Source organism: Eucyclogobius newberryi, unplaced genomic scaffold (genome assembly GCF_026437365.1).
Source record: "Eucyclogobius newberryi isolate DKJ021-1_F unplaced genomic scaffold, fEucNew1.0.hap1 SCAF_16, whole genome shotgun sequence".
Classification (NCBI taxonomy): domain Eukaryota; kingdom Metazoa; phylum Chordata; class Actinopteri; order Gobiiformes; family Gobiidae; genus Eucyclogobius; species Eucyclogobius newberryi.
The window spans coordinates 18,119,568-18,132,996 of record NW_027315790.1 but is presented as its reverse complement, the minus strand read 5'-3'; the positions used below and the strand labels follow the sequence as shown (position 1 = coordinate 18,132,996).

The 13,429-nt window shown below is 46.7% G+C and overlaps 1 long non-coding RNA gene across 1 annotated transcript; it reads left to right on the top strand.

Annotated features, from left to right (window-relative positions):
* The first annotated feature begins 7,746 nt into the window (after window positions 1-7,746).
* On the top strand, window positions 7,747-8,344 carry LOC140361429 (uncharacterized). Its single transcript, XR_011927012.1, has 2 exons — window positions 7,747-8,149; window positions 8,234-8,344. It is a non-coding gene; the product is annotated as an uncharacterized lncRNA (long non-coding RNA).
* Window positions 8,345-13,429: the final 5,085 nt, after the last annotated feature.

Below are 13,429 nucleotides of genomic sequence, written 5' to 3'. Positions count from 1 at the left end.
CAAGATTGATAAACCACTCTCTTTTCTCTCTAACCTTTTTTATAACTATAATCAGATGATATTTTATAAATCCATCAGAAGTGTAGCTTTTTTTTTATCAACTAGTTTCACAGACCATATACTCAAGATTTTAATATTTAGGTGGTAACCCTTCTTCAGCACGTTTGGCTTGTCACAGTGTTTCTCAAGCACGTGTCACTGGTGGTGGACTGCCTCTGTATTTGTTTTTTCAGAGACAAATTTATTACAATGTTTTTGTTGTGGTTTTGGGTAAATTATTATTTTTAAATACAACTACTAACAAGATGGTTTAGTCTAATTTCAGACCTAATTAGCCCAAATTCAGACCCGATAAAGCCTGATTTTGGATCTGGTGGTATTTGCAAAGCCAAATATCATCTGGTGTAACACGTCTGAGAACCACTGAACTCTCAAATTATTATTATTATCAATATTATTACTATTCTACCATGCACCTTGGACATCAAAATGAAGCAGTAGTGTAGACATTTATTGAATGTATTTTATTGTGCACATGTCATGTTCTATTAATTAAAGCTTTAAGATAATTGCAGTTTGTGATGTTTTTATTAAAGGAGAGAGAGAGAGAGAGAGAGAGAGAGAGAGAGAGAATTAAAATAAACACAATTATTTAATTAGTTGTTTTTATAGTACCAATAATACATGGAAAAACATGCACTCTTGCTGTTAAGGGGCTTGTTTATCCACAAACTAGACTTTTCTGGTGGAAACCACCTGTTTGTCTCCATAAAGATGTTCTTATTTTGCCTCAAATTCAAAGAATGGCGAATGTTATAAAGTTTGTTTTTCAGCCTTCAACCTTCTTCTGTTACTTTTATGTCTTTGTGCGTGTCAGTTGTCCCGCGATCCATCTCTGCACAGGAGTTTGTTCTGGCTGCAGCCATAGCCAATTAGCCAGTCTCACTAAAATAAAGCAATATCCAATGAACACAACACGAGTGAGCAACAGATGGATAATCACAAGCAGAATGTTAAGACCGTTACATACCATGAAAATACTTCTCCTGGGGACATGTTTATAAAAGTATATGGCTTCGTCTCTAAGCTAATGCTACCAGCATACAATAAATATAATACATATATCATGTCAAAATAACACCACAAACTGAACTAACGCTAACCTGTTTACAAAAACACTCGACTTTGCATTTTATGTACTTTTATCAAGTTTGTTTTATATTTAAGTTAATGTATGTTAGCCAATTTTTTTTTTAAAAACATGTAGGTTTCCCTCTGTGACATATTTTCATATCCATCTGTAACTAGCACTTCGTGAAGATTTGCACTTTTATTGCAACCGGAATTAGGCTGGGCTATTGTGCAAAGCGTGTTCTCAATCTGGTTTAACCGGTGTGAACTTGAAGCGGGATTTTTCTAGCATAGCAAAAAAATAGATACAGAATTAAAACACTGAACAACTTTCAAAAACCACTGAACTTGCAAACCTAGCCCAAGTGTCTTCTGCGAGTGTCGCCTGGTGCGGGGCATCATCCGCATCAGCACCCGCAAGAGCAAGAAGAAGCCCCACCTCTCCAAGAGGGAGAGGACCCTGTCTGACAGCGGCCACGAGACCATGAAGGAAAGTGGCTCCAGCTCATTCAGCAACAACAGTATGTGACATTTGACTCTTATTTTATATGACATGTACTCTTAATAATGTTACATTGGAGTTATTGAAAACACATAAATAACAAACAGTAACAGATTATCTAACAAAAATTTCAATAAAACATTTTTTTTAAATAAAGAGAACATGGAATAAAATCAAATGCTAATCAAGAGCGCCGACACTGTGGATAGTCTTTAACGACTGAGTTGAATGCATTAAAAGGCAAAAAATCATTTAATTCAACAGGACTGTTTTGCTCCACAAACATGGAGCAAAGTGTTGACACGGTGCGACTGTGATATAAGAATGTTCTTGGTCTGGTGCTCAATGTACTTGATAAACAACAGCCAAAATCCCAATAAGATCCTTGTAAACAAACAAAAAGCAGAGCTGTTCTCTTCTTCCATCCTACGTTAGAGCAGGGGTACCCAAACCTTTCAGGCCGGGACCCCCAAAATAACAAAACAACTTACACAGGACCTCCACAGTCAAAAGATAATAGACCTTTGTAATGATTTACAATAAAATTAGGTTTATTTGTATATCTTTTAGTAATTTATTATGTTATCTGGACTAATTGCACAAAAACATATTGTTTTCAATTACAAAATAGATTACATTACATCATGAACTCATCTCACTGGGGACACCGACCCCCACATTGAGGACCACTACTTTAGGGTATAATTCACAGTGGTGGGCCTGTGTCCATCTCCTGTAATGAACCTTTGTGCTCAATGATAAACTGTTGCTATAGTTGGTATATATTTATATACATGTATGTATAATGTGTACTGTGCTGTGAAGTAACACTGTAATTACTGTTTCTTTAAGACGACTACAAATCCAACCCACATATTCAAATATCTGAAATGAAGCCTGCGTAAGTTCACCTGGAAGACCTAACCTAAATCTGCGTCGGCCTCCATGGAAGGACCCCTCTCCCCAGCGCCATCATCGCACTCAAGCGGGCGTCCGCCTGTCCGTCTGTGAGAGTCAGATCCCTCACTTCACCATGGACTCTTCCAGGTTTCTGCGCTTATCCCAAAGAGGTTATGCAGTTTTTCCCGGCCAAGAAGGAGGGTGAAAGGTCAGGGGGCGTCTGCATCATGACCCTCGCACCTGCTCCTCATCCCCAATCAACGCTCTCAGTCACTCCTCCCCGCTCCAATCAACGCACAGGCGGTGGCATTTAAGCGCTCAGGCTGATAGCTCAGTCGCTTCAAACCGTATCTGCGACCCACCACCTCCCCTGCTCCTCCTCTGCATCTATTATTCTCTCTACCTTCTCTCCACATCTACCACCACCAGTCTCCAGGCTCCGGGGGGAAGGTATCTAATTCAATCAGATCATGGAGTGCCCATGATCGCTACGCCTTCCACCGGGGTCTGAGCGCCAAATAAACTTTGCAATAAAGTTCGCTAAAACATCTTTTCTGCTTTTGTGTCTGAGTCTCTCCAGGGTGAACTGACCTCGTCCGATAAGTACGCCAGGCAGATGTGGAGGAACACGGAAGGTGAGAGCTATTATCACATTCAGCTCCACTCAGTTAACACAAACAGCTACGTGTGCCCATGCACTGTGGTGAGGTGTGCCCATGCACTGTGGTGAGGTGTGCCCATGCTCTGTGGTGAGGTGTGCCCATGCTCTGTGGTGAGGTGTGCCCATGCACTGTGGTGAAGTGTGCCCATGCTCTGTGGTGAGGTGTGCCCGTGCACTGTGGTGAGGTGTGCCCATGCTCTGTGGTGAGGTGTGCCCATGCACTGTGGTGAGGTGTGCCCGTGCTCTGTGGTGAGGTGTGCCCATGCACTGTGGTGAGGTGTGCCCATGCTCTGTGGTGAGGTGTGCCCATGCACTGTGGTGAGGTGTGCCCGTGCACTGTGGTGAGGTGTGCCCATGCTTTGTGGTGAGGTGTGCCCGTGAGGTGTGCCCGTGCACTGTGGTGAGGTGTGCCCATGCTCTGTGGTGAGGTGTGCCCGTGCTCTGTGGTGAGGTGTGCCCGTGCTCTGTGGTGAGGTGTGCCCGTGCTCTGTGGTGAGGTGTGCCCATGCTCTGTGGTGAGGTGTGCCCATGCTTTGTGGTGAGGTGTGCCCATGCTTTGTGGTGAGGTGTGCCCATGCTCTGTGGTGAGGTGTGCCCGTGCACTGTGGTGAGGTGTGCCCGTGCACTGTGGTGAGGTGTGCCCGTGCACTGTGGTGAGGTGTGCCCGTGCTCTGTGGTGAGGTGTGCCCATGCACTGTGGTGAGGTGTGCCCATGCACTGTGGTGAGGTGTGCCCATGCACTGTGGTGAGGTGTGCCCGTGCTCTGTGGTGAGGTGTGCCCATGCTCTGTGGTGAGGTGTGCCCGTGCACTGTGGTGAGGTGTGCCCGTGCACTGTGGTGAGGTGTGCCCGTGCTCTGTGGTGAGGTGTGCCCGTGCTCTGTGGTGAGGTGTGCCCATGCTCTGTGGTGAGGTGTGCCCATGCTCTGTGGTGAGGTGTGCCCGTGCTCTGTGGTGAGGTGTGCCCATGCTCTGTGGTGAGGTGTGCCCGTGCTCTGTGGTGAGGTGTGCCCGTGCTCTGTGGTGAGGTGTGCCCATGCTCTGTGGTGAGGTGTGCCCGTGCTCTGTGGTGAGGTGTGCCCATGCACTGTGGTGAGGTGTGCCCGTGCTCTGTGGTGAGGTGTGTCCATGCTCTGTGGTGAGGTGTGCCCATGCACTGTGGTGAGGTGTGCCCATGCACTGTGGTGAGGTGTGCCCATGCTCTGTGGTGAGGTGTGCCCGTGCTCTGTGGTGAGGTGTGTGTGCCCATGCACTGTGGTGAGGTGTGTGTGCCCATGCACTGTGGTGAGGTGTGTGTGCCCATGCACTGTGGTGAGGTTTATAGAGCGCTGCAGTTATGCTGTTTATTCTGACTGATTTTCCTTATATTTGTTTGAATTTTCATGTGTCGCCTGTGTCCAATGGAAATGCAAATATCACTTTTTTTCCTCCTTTTTTTTCAAGCATTTCGATGTATCTCACTAATGACTGATATAATCAGCCAATCCTCTGCAAAAGACAAAATATTCTGTCTCTTTGGTTGTATTTTGACTTGCCCCGTGACAGTTGTTGAAATTTCACATTGTTATGGTTTTAATTCAGTTTGAAAGTTTGTGAAAGCAGTAAAATAGTAGTGTTGGTGGAGCCACACTGTTGACACTGTGTTGGACTCTATTGCAGCATCTGGTGGTCATAAAAAAGTACTGCGTCTTATGTAGACACGTTGACTCTAGCTGCGCTCTGAAAACCAACAAATAAAAGATAAGTTTGTAAGAATGTACTTGACCTTGGGAATTAAAGCAAATAACAGCCTATTGTGCAATGAATTAGGCTGTAATAATAAGTGATATAGTGACTCCAAGTGAATGTGAAAATGATTTAGTTGTTTATCACCCATGATCCTTTAGAAAACAGAGACAGGGACAGACTTGAAGCCCGTGCTGCAGCTTCAGCTTCAGCTTCTGACACAATGACACAGTAGATGTGTTTGTGGGGTGGCTTTACTTAAAGTGACACACAGTGAACGCTCGACACAGGCAATTATTTTAGTAATCGAGTAATCTATCCATTCTTTTCTTCGATTAATTAAGATAAGATATTCCTTTATTGTCCCACATGGGGAAATTTCATTGGTGCAACGCAGGTAGATACAGAGGTAGATACAGAAGAACAGATCACTTATAGGAAGTCTGAAAAACACTTTCAGTAGAAGATCTCCTATAAATAAATAAAAACTCCCATAGACAAATAAATAAATAAATACCATTGCATGTGATCACGACAGTAATTGCACATGAATATGTGTCACGACAGCACATAGATTGCACATGAATTTCACAGTAATTGCACATGAATTGCACATGAATTCCAACAGCAATTGCACATATGACAGAATTGCACATCAGTGTTAGGTTAGGTCAGTATTGCGAGTGTTCAGTACTAACAGTTTTTGTTATAAAGTCTGACAGCAGCAGGAAGGAAAGACCTACGGAACCTCTCCCTCCCACAGCGAGGGTGGCTCAGTCTCTCACTGAAGCTGCTCTCCAGAGAGGACAGAGTGTCCTGCAGGGGGTGACACTCATGGTCCAGCATAGATGTGAATCTAGCCAGGACCCTCCTGTCCCCCACCTCCTGCACCGAGTCCAGAGCACAGCCCAGGACGGAGCTGGACTTCTTGATGACTCTGTCCAGCTTCCTCCGCTCCCTCTCTGTGATGCTGCTGCTCCAGCAGGCCACACCATACAGGAGGGCTGATGCCACCACAGAGTCATAGAAGGTCTTCAGGAGTGGCCCTGTCACTCCAAAAGACCTGAGTCTCCTCAGGAGGTAGAGCCGACTCTGGCTCTTCCTGTACAGTGCGTCTGTGTTATGAGTCCAGTCCAGTTTGTGGTTCAGATGAACACCCAGGTACTTGTATGAGTCCACTCTCTCAATGTCCCGTCCCTGGATGTTCACTGGTGAGGGGGCAGTGGGGTGGCGTCTGCGGAAATCCACCACCATCTCCTTGGTCTTCCCCGCGTTGATGACACCAGTCCACAAAGTCCTGCGCCAGTCCTCTGTACTCCGCGTCATCGTCGTCCGTGATGAGTCCGATGATGGCAGAGTTGTCAGAGAACTTCTGCAGGACACAGCTGTCCGTGTCATGTCTGAAGTCTGCAGTGTAAAGGGTGAAGAGAAAGGGCGCGAGAACAGTGCCCTGGGGCGCCCCCACACTGCAGGTCCGAGTGTCAGACACACAGTTCCGGGCTCTCACAAACTGGGGTCGGTCTGTGAGGTAGTCCAGGATCCACTCTGCCAGGTCATACTCCACACCAGCCGTCTCCAGCTTGTCCCTCAGGAGCAGCGGCTGGATGGTGTTGAAGGCGCTGGAAAGATCGAAGAACAGAATCCTCACAGAGCTGCCAGGCTTTTCCAGGTGAGAGAGAGAGCGGTGCAGCAGGGAGATGACGGCGTCCTCCACTCCAATGCCAGACCGATATGCAAACTGCAGCGGGTCCATGGCTGAGCTCACGGTGGAGCGGAGGTGGTCCAGGACTAGCCGCTCCAGTGTCTTCATCAGGTGGGACGTGAGAGCCACTGGCCTGAAGCTGTTGAGGTCTTTGGGGCGCGGTGTCTTAGGCACAGGTACCAGACAGGAGGTCTTCCAGACCTGTGGTATCACCCTCAGCTTCAGGCTCATGTTGAAGACATGCTCCATAACTCCACACAGTTCATCTGCGCAGGACTTAAGGAGCCTGGGGCTGATGCCGTCAGGTCCTGCTGCCTTCCTCACTTTAATCCTCTTCAGCTCACTCCTCACCTGTGCTGCTGTGACAGTCAGTGGTTGGCAGGGGGACCGTGTGCTGGGGGGATGGGTGAGTCCAGGCGAAGTGGGGAGCTGATGGTCCGGGGCAGATAAGCGAAGAGGAACAGATGCAGGGCATTGTCCAGCTGTGGAAGAGGGAGCATGCAGCTGTGCAGGGGGAGGGGCGGGTGACCGATCAAACCTCAAGAAGTGAGCATTTAAATCATTCACCCACTGTAGATCCCCCTCTGTCTGGGCAGGGGGGATTTTGAAGCCCGAGATGGTTTTCAGGCTCCTCCACACTCCCTGAATGTTCTTTTGCTGCAGCTGCTCCTCCTCCATCCTCCTCTTGTAGCCGGCCTCAGCCTGCCTGATCTTCCTCCTCAGCTCCTTCTGCACAGTCCTCCTTGTTCCCTGACCTGACGGCTCTATATATATATATATATATATACACACACACACACACACATACACATACAGTACATATTTTACCATTCTGTCAGTCTGTATCTGGAAGTCCCACAGGATCTCGGTGCGTGCGGCTGGGGAAGAATGTCTCAGACACTCGGACTATCAGCACAGGATCTCCACAGGGCTGTGTACTTTCTCCACTGCTCTTCCTGTACACGAACTGCTGCACCTCCAGCCACGGCTCCGTAAAACTGATCAAGTTTGCAAACAACCCCACCCTCATCAGGCTCATCTGAGACGGGGATGAGTGTCTACAGGAGGGAGGTGGACCGTGGACTTCAGGAAAGCCACAGCCCCCCCTTTCTATCACTGACTCCCCATCACCACTGTAGACTCATTCCGCTTCCTCTAACCCACCATCACCCAGGACATCAAGTGGGAACCCACCATCAGCTCCCTCATCAAGAAGGCCCAGCAGAGGATGTACTTCCTGTGGCAGCTGAGGAAAGCCAAGCTGCCAGTGCAGATGATGGTGCAGTTCTACACGGCCATCATTGAGTCCATCCTCACCTCCTCCATCACTGTGTGGTACGCTGGAGCCACAGCCAGGGACAAACAGAGACTACAGCGCATTGTGCGCTCTGCTGAGAAGGTGATAGGCAGCAAACTCCCATCTCTGCAGGACCTGTATGTCTCCAGGACTCTGGGACGAGCATGTTGGATCAAAGCCAACACTTCTCACCCTGGATATGGACTATTTGATCCACTCCCCTCAGGCAGGAGGCCACTCCGCTCAGGCAGGAGGCCACTCCCCTCAGGCAAGAGGCCACTCCCCTCAGGCAGGAGGCCACTCCCCTCAGGCAGGAGGCTACGGTCCATCCGGACCAGAACCTCCCGCCACAAGAACAGTTTCTTTCCCTCTGCCGCTGGACTCATGAACACTTCTTAAAGACCTGTCACTTTTACTGTAATGAATCACTCACTGCACTCTTCACTTTCTGCACTACATATGTAAATTCAACTGTAAATTTTGTGTCCATAATAAGCCTATTTTTATCCTATGGCAGATTTAAATTGTTTTTCTTTTTGAATTTATACAGGTTGTTTTAGTGTTTGTGTTTGTGAATTCTGTTCATTGACAATGGCAATAAGCCTTTTCTCATTCTGATTCTTTGGGGGTGTTTCTCACTTTGATATATATTTATATATATATATTTGTCTCGAGCCTTCCATGGAACATGGAATGCGACGAGACATTGTTCTTGCCATGATTTCTTATTATAGTTTTTCATGGTAAAATTTTGCCACAACTCGGGCATTTTTGACCCTCTAACATTGATGAATGTCACACATGGGGTCATAGGTCACACATGGGGACATAGACGCGATCGGCTCGGCCCGAACTCCAGTAAAATGGAGGTTGCGAGAACGCCCGTCACAACAGTGCCGACTAGTTAAAAAAAGAAAAAACATGAAACGCTTAATCTTTGGCCTAGGCCTAGAGACTTGGGACAGTGATAGAGCTACCTTTGACCTCTGACCTTTGAGGAGTAAAACGCACCTGGCAGGATCGCTCTATGATAAACAGGAAGTCAGCCATGTCGAATCAAAGTGGCACCGTCACGCTTGACTTTTTTTTTTCAAAATCATACTTGTCCTAGGTTTTTTGTCCGATCGAGCTCAAAACAACACCTTTTGCATCTAAAGACATTGAAATTTAATAAATATTTAAAAGAATGTTGATATTCTTTACGGTCTCTGCGTAACACGCCCTCAAAAAAGGCTTAATTTTCAGTGTTTTCAAGGACAAGTCACGCCTATTGGAATTGATCTGCGGAGCTCATATTTCACTCACTAATGCGTTTTTATGGTCTGAGTGGAAATAATTAATACCATGTAACAAATTGACTCTATAGCGCCCCCTACCCATTGTGTGAAAAACTCAACATTGTCTGATTTGTTTGAAACTCATGGTTTATATTCTCCTCGAGACGCCATGAAAAAAATGCATTGCAGATATTGTGTATTTTCACAATTGGCCAGCAGAGGCGCAATGAATGCCTTCACTTCCTCTTCCGCTTTTATTTTGATGGGACATTTCCTCTCGTGCCGCATTAGAATTATTATTCTTTAGACTTTATTCTTTCTGCCACAACTCGAGAAGGAGAGGGAGGGAGATAGAGAGAAGGCGGGAGAGAAAGGGAGGGAGAGGGGGAGAGAGGGAGAGAGAGAGGGAGATAGAGAGAGGGAGGGAGAGGGGGAGAGAGGGAGGGAGAGGGGGAGAGAGGGAGATAGAGAGAGGGAGGGAGAGGGGGAGAGAGGGAGGGAGAGAGGGAGATAGAGAGAGGGAGGGAGAGGGGGAGAGAGGGAGAGAGAGAGGGAGATAGAGAGAGGGAGGGAGAGGGGGAGAGAGGGAGGGAGAGAGGGAGATAGAGAGAGGGAGGGAGAGGGGGAGAGAGGGAGGGAGAGAGGGAGATAGAGAGAGGGAGGGAGAGGGGGAGAGAGGGAGGGAGAGGGGGAGAGAGAGAGGGAGATAGAGAGAGGGAGGGAGAGGGGGAGGGAGAGAGGGAGAGAGAGAGGGAGATAGAGAGGGAGGGAGAGGGGGAGAGAGGGAGGGGGAGATAGAGAGAGGGAGGGAGAGGGGGAGAGAGGGAGGGAGAGAGGGAGAGAGAGAGGGAGATAGAGAGGGAGGGAGAGGGGGAGAGAGGGAGGGAGAGGGGGAGAGAGGGAGAGAGGGAGAGAGAGAGAGGGAGGGAGAGGGGGAGAGAGGGAGGGAGAGGGGGAGAGAGGGAGAGAGAGGGGGAGAGAGGGAGAGAGAGAGAGAGAGAGGGAGATAGAGAGAGGGAGGGAGAGGGGGAGAGAGGGAGGGAGAGGGGGAGAGAGAGAGGGAGATAGAGAGAGGGAGGGAGAGGGGGAGAGAGGGAGGGAGAGGGGGAGAGAGGGAGAGAGAGAGGGAGAGAGAGAGGGAGATAGAGAGAGGGAGGGAGAGGGGGTGAGAGGGAGGGAGAGGGGGAGAGAGGGAGAGAGAGAGGGAGAGATTGTAGGATTTTTGACGCGTTTCCACTCTGTAGCCCGGGTCATTTTGTAGTCTCACTCCATTTTTGTAGTTCCCTCTCTTTATTTTCCTGCCACTGGACAGGCGGGAAGGCGGTCGCCATCATCGCCGCTGCCGCGGCTTTAATCATTTTTATTACCGTGCAGAGCAACCATTGAAGCCAAGCTCAGATGTCCAGATTGACGTGTCTCCACTTCACCTGTAGAGGCGCTGTTCACAGAATGAGCCGCAGGTGTGACACGTGAGAAAGTCACCCAGAGGCGCGGAATCGGAATCGAATGTGCAGTTGATAAGATGTGATAAAAAATCCGCTGTTTGATGAATACAGACTCTGAAAGGTATGGCATCGTCATATTTACCTGTACAGCTTAATACTGCAAGAATATATGCCACTTTTTCACATTATTTCGCCCTATTTTTCATGCTTTGTTCCATTTTACTTTATTAACATTCACACGTGTCATGTCAGTCTGGAAACGTGTAAGATTTCAGCCAAAAATAAACTTAAATAAACGCAATTACTAAATGACTTGTGTTTTTATAGTAAAAAAAAACATGGAAAAACGTGCACTCTAGCTAGCGGTGAAGGGGCTTGTTTATCCACTTTTCTGGTGGAAGATCTGCCACTTGCTTGTCTCTTGCTTCTTACCACAAACTGAACTAACGATAACCTGTACATAAACATTTGACTGCATTTTATGTACTTTTATCGAGGTTTTTTTTTTTTTATATGTAATGCCGGATGTAATGACAAAAACGCATGTTTTAATTAACACGTTTGACATGATACGTAAAAGTCTTAAAGGCGGTATGGACGATTTTTCGGCGATTTGAGAACGCAGGCGGAAGGGCGCATGCGCACTCCCCCGTGCGGACTGATACAACACACACGTGCGTTTGTTTATTAGCGCAACGGATCACGTCGCATCGCTCGTCTCCCGTAGATTTCTGTCCACTTCTGCGTCTTTCTCCGTCTTCATTTTGCCCCGTACACTGAGGGAACTATATTATGATAGATCCATGCGCTTAGGCACGTGGAAACGTGGGGACGAGCCTGACGCGGCTGCAGGTGAGCGGTAGGTGCGTTTTATGATTGATACGTGGCAGGACAAATGATTTATCCACGCCACGATGAAATATGATAAAAAATGTGCTGAAAAAAATCGTCCATACCACCTTTAACCTGCTGACAGTGATTATCCACCTGTAACTCGCTCCCTGCTGCCACAGCTTTTTATTTAGAGCAAGTCTCGGCTAATTCTCACAGAGAACTAGCGAGAAGTGAAGATTTGCACGTTTACTGCAACCGGAACTAGGCGGGGCTATCGTGAAAGCGTGTTCTCAATCTGGTTCAAATCGGTGTGAAAAACACTAAAGTTGAAGAGAGATTTTTCTACCAGAGCAAAAAAATAAATAGAGAGAGACTAAAAAAATGTCGTCTTTTTCAGCTTCAACCTATTTTGAGATGATCCCTTAGAAAGTGTTGGTTCACCATACTGTTTTTTTATTTTTTATTCCGATTACTATTTTGAATAAATTACCCCACAACTAATCTGTAACACTAAGTGAGCTTCCATTTGTCCTTTTGTTGTAACTTAGGTTAAGTGTATTTTCTGTTCAGATGGACAAGATTTCCAATTTACTGCAGAGGCACAGGCTGCAGTCCTACTACGCCTCATTTCAAAAGTTAGGAGTGAAAGACGAACAAGATTTTGTTGACAGTGTCACTGATGAAGACTTGACTCATCTTGGTAAGTACAAGAACTGTTTTTCTTTAACATAAAATCAACAACGGCCTTTCTTTTACATGAATATTGTGGGCACGGTTGACCCATGTGGAGAAGAATCGTTTCAGAGAAATGCAGAGGTTCATTGGAAGACTTGGAGCTCCATTACCCGAGACATCTTCATCTGCGCAGTCTGTGAAGGCTTTCTCTTTGAAGTACATTTACCCCATGTGTCCAGAGGTCAAGTTCATCTCAGGTATGAATAAAAACATGATCTGTGTCTTTTTCATTTGCATGCATTTACTCAAAATTATTTTGTTACTTACTGTAGTTGGGCTAAAGAAAGACGGATTTTGTTAGTATGTACTTTTCCTCCAGGTGACCCTTGACATTTTATCTCAATGGGTTATTTCCTGGTTAAATAAAGGTTAATGGATAAATAAAACATGTATATGGCATCAGTGAAAGCAATGCTACAAAAGCCCTACTGTACCTTAGGCCAAAATTTTTTTTTTGTGTTTTCAGTAACATTTTTAATATTTTTTAAATCCTCGCACAGGTTTTGCAGACAGTTTTCTTTTCTCAGAAGTGAGTGCTTCTCTTTGAAGTGGCCTTATTGGTATGTAGATATTGAATAAAATAGTGATCTAGTAATCACCGCTCTGTTGCGGTGAGTCCGCGTTTATCTCACCAGTTTGATTAAATTGGCCTGGCTCCGATGAGGAAATGAGCGAACACGGGATTGTTTGGTTTTGTAGTTTTCACAAATGTTTCCAATCATTGCGTTCACACGTGCTATCACAGGCAACGCAACACCTCTCTGTGACGAGTCCTTGCTGGTTTGCTCACGGCGACAAACCACACTTTTGTGTCGCCGCTCTGATCAGCTGCAAGTTCCCCGAGTTGATCTGGCGCTGTAATCACACCACGTTTGTGAAAGATGTTTGCTCATAAAACGATTTTATGATTATGTCCCACAAGTAAAGCAGGCCCATAACTTGACCGCTGAAACACCGGGCATGCCTGTCGCCATGGCAGCCAGTCTGCACACTGACCAAAGAGAGCATCCGCGCAGATGTCTCGGGCAAACATAGATGCGCCCATAGGTAAAACGAAACCTATCAAAAGTGCGGCAATTTTCATATCTTACGATCCCCACAGATTATTTTTTTCCCCGCAGCTTTTGGATTCGCTCTCACAATTTGACATTCTGGAAACGTATGGCCATTAAATATGCGATAAAATGTTTAAGGTCGGGTTTTCTTTATTTTGAAATCCAGG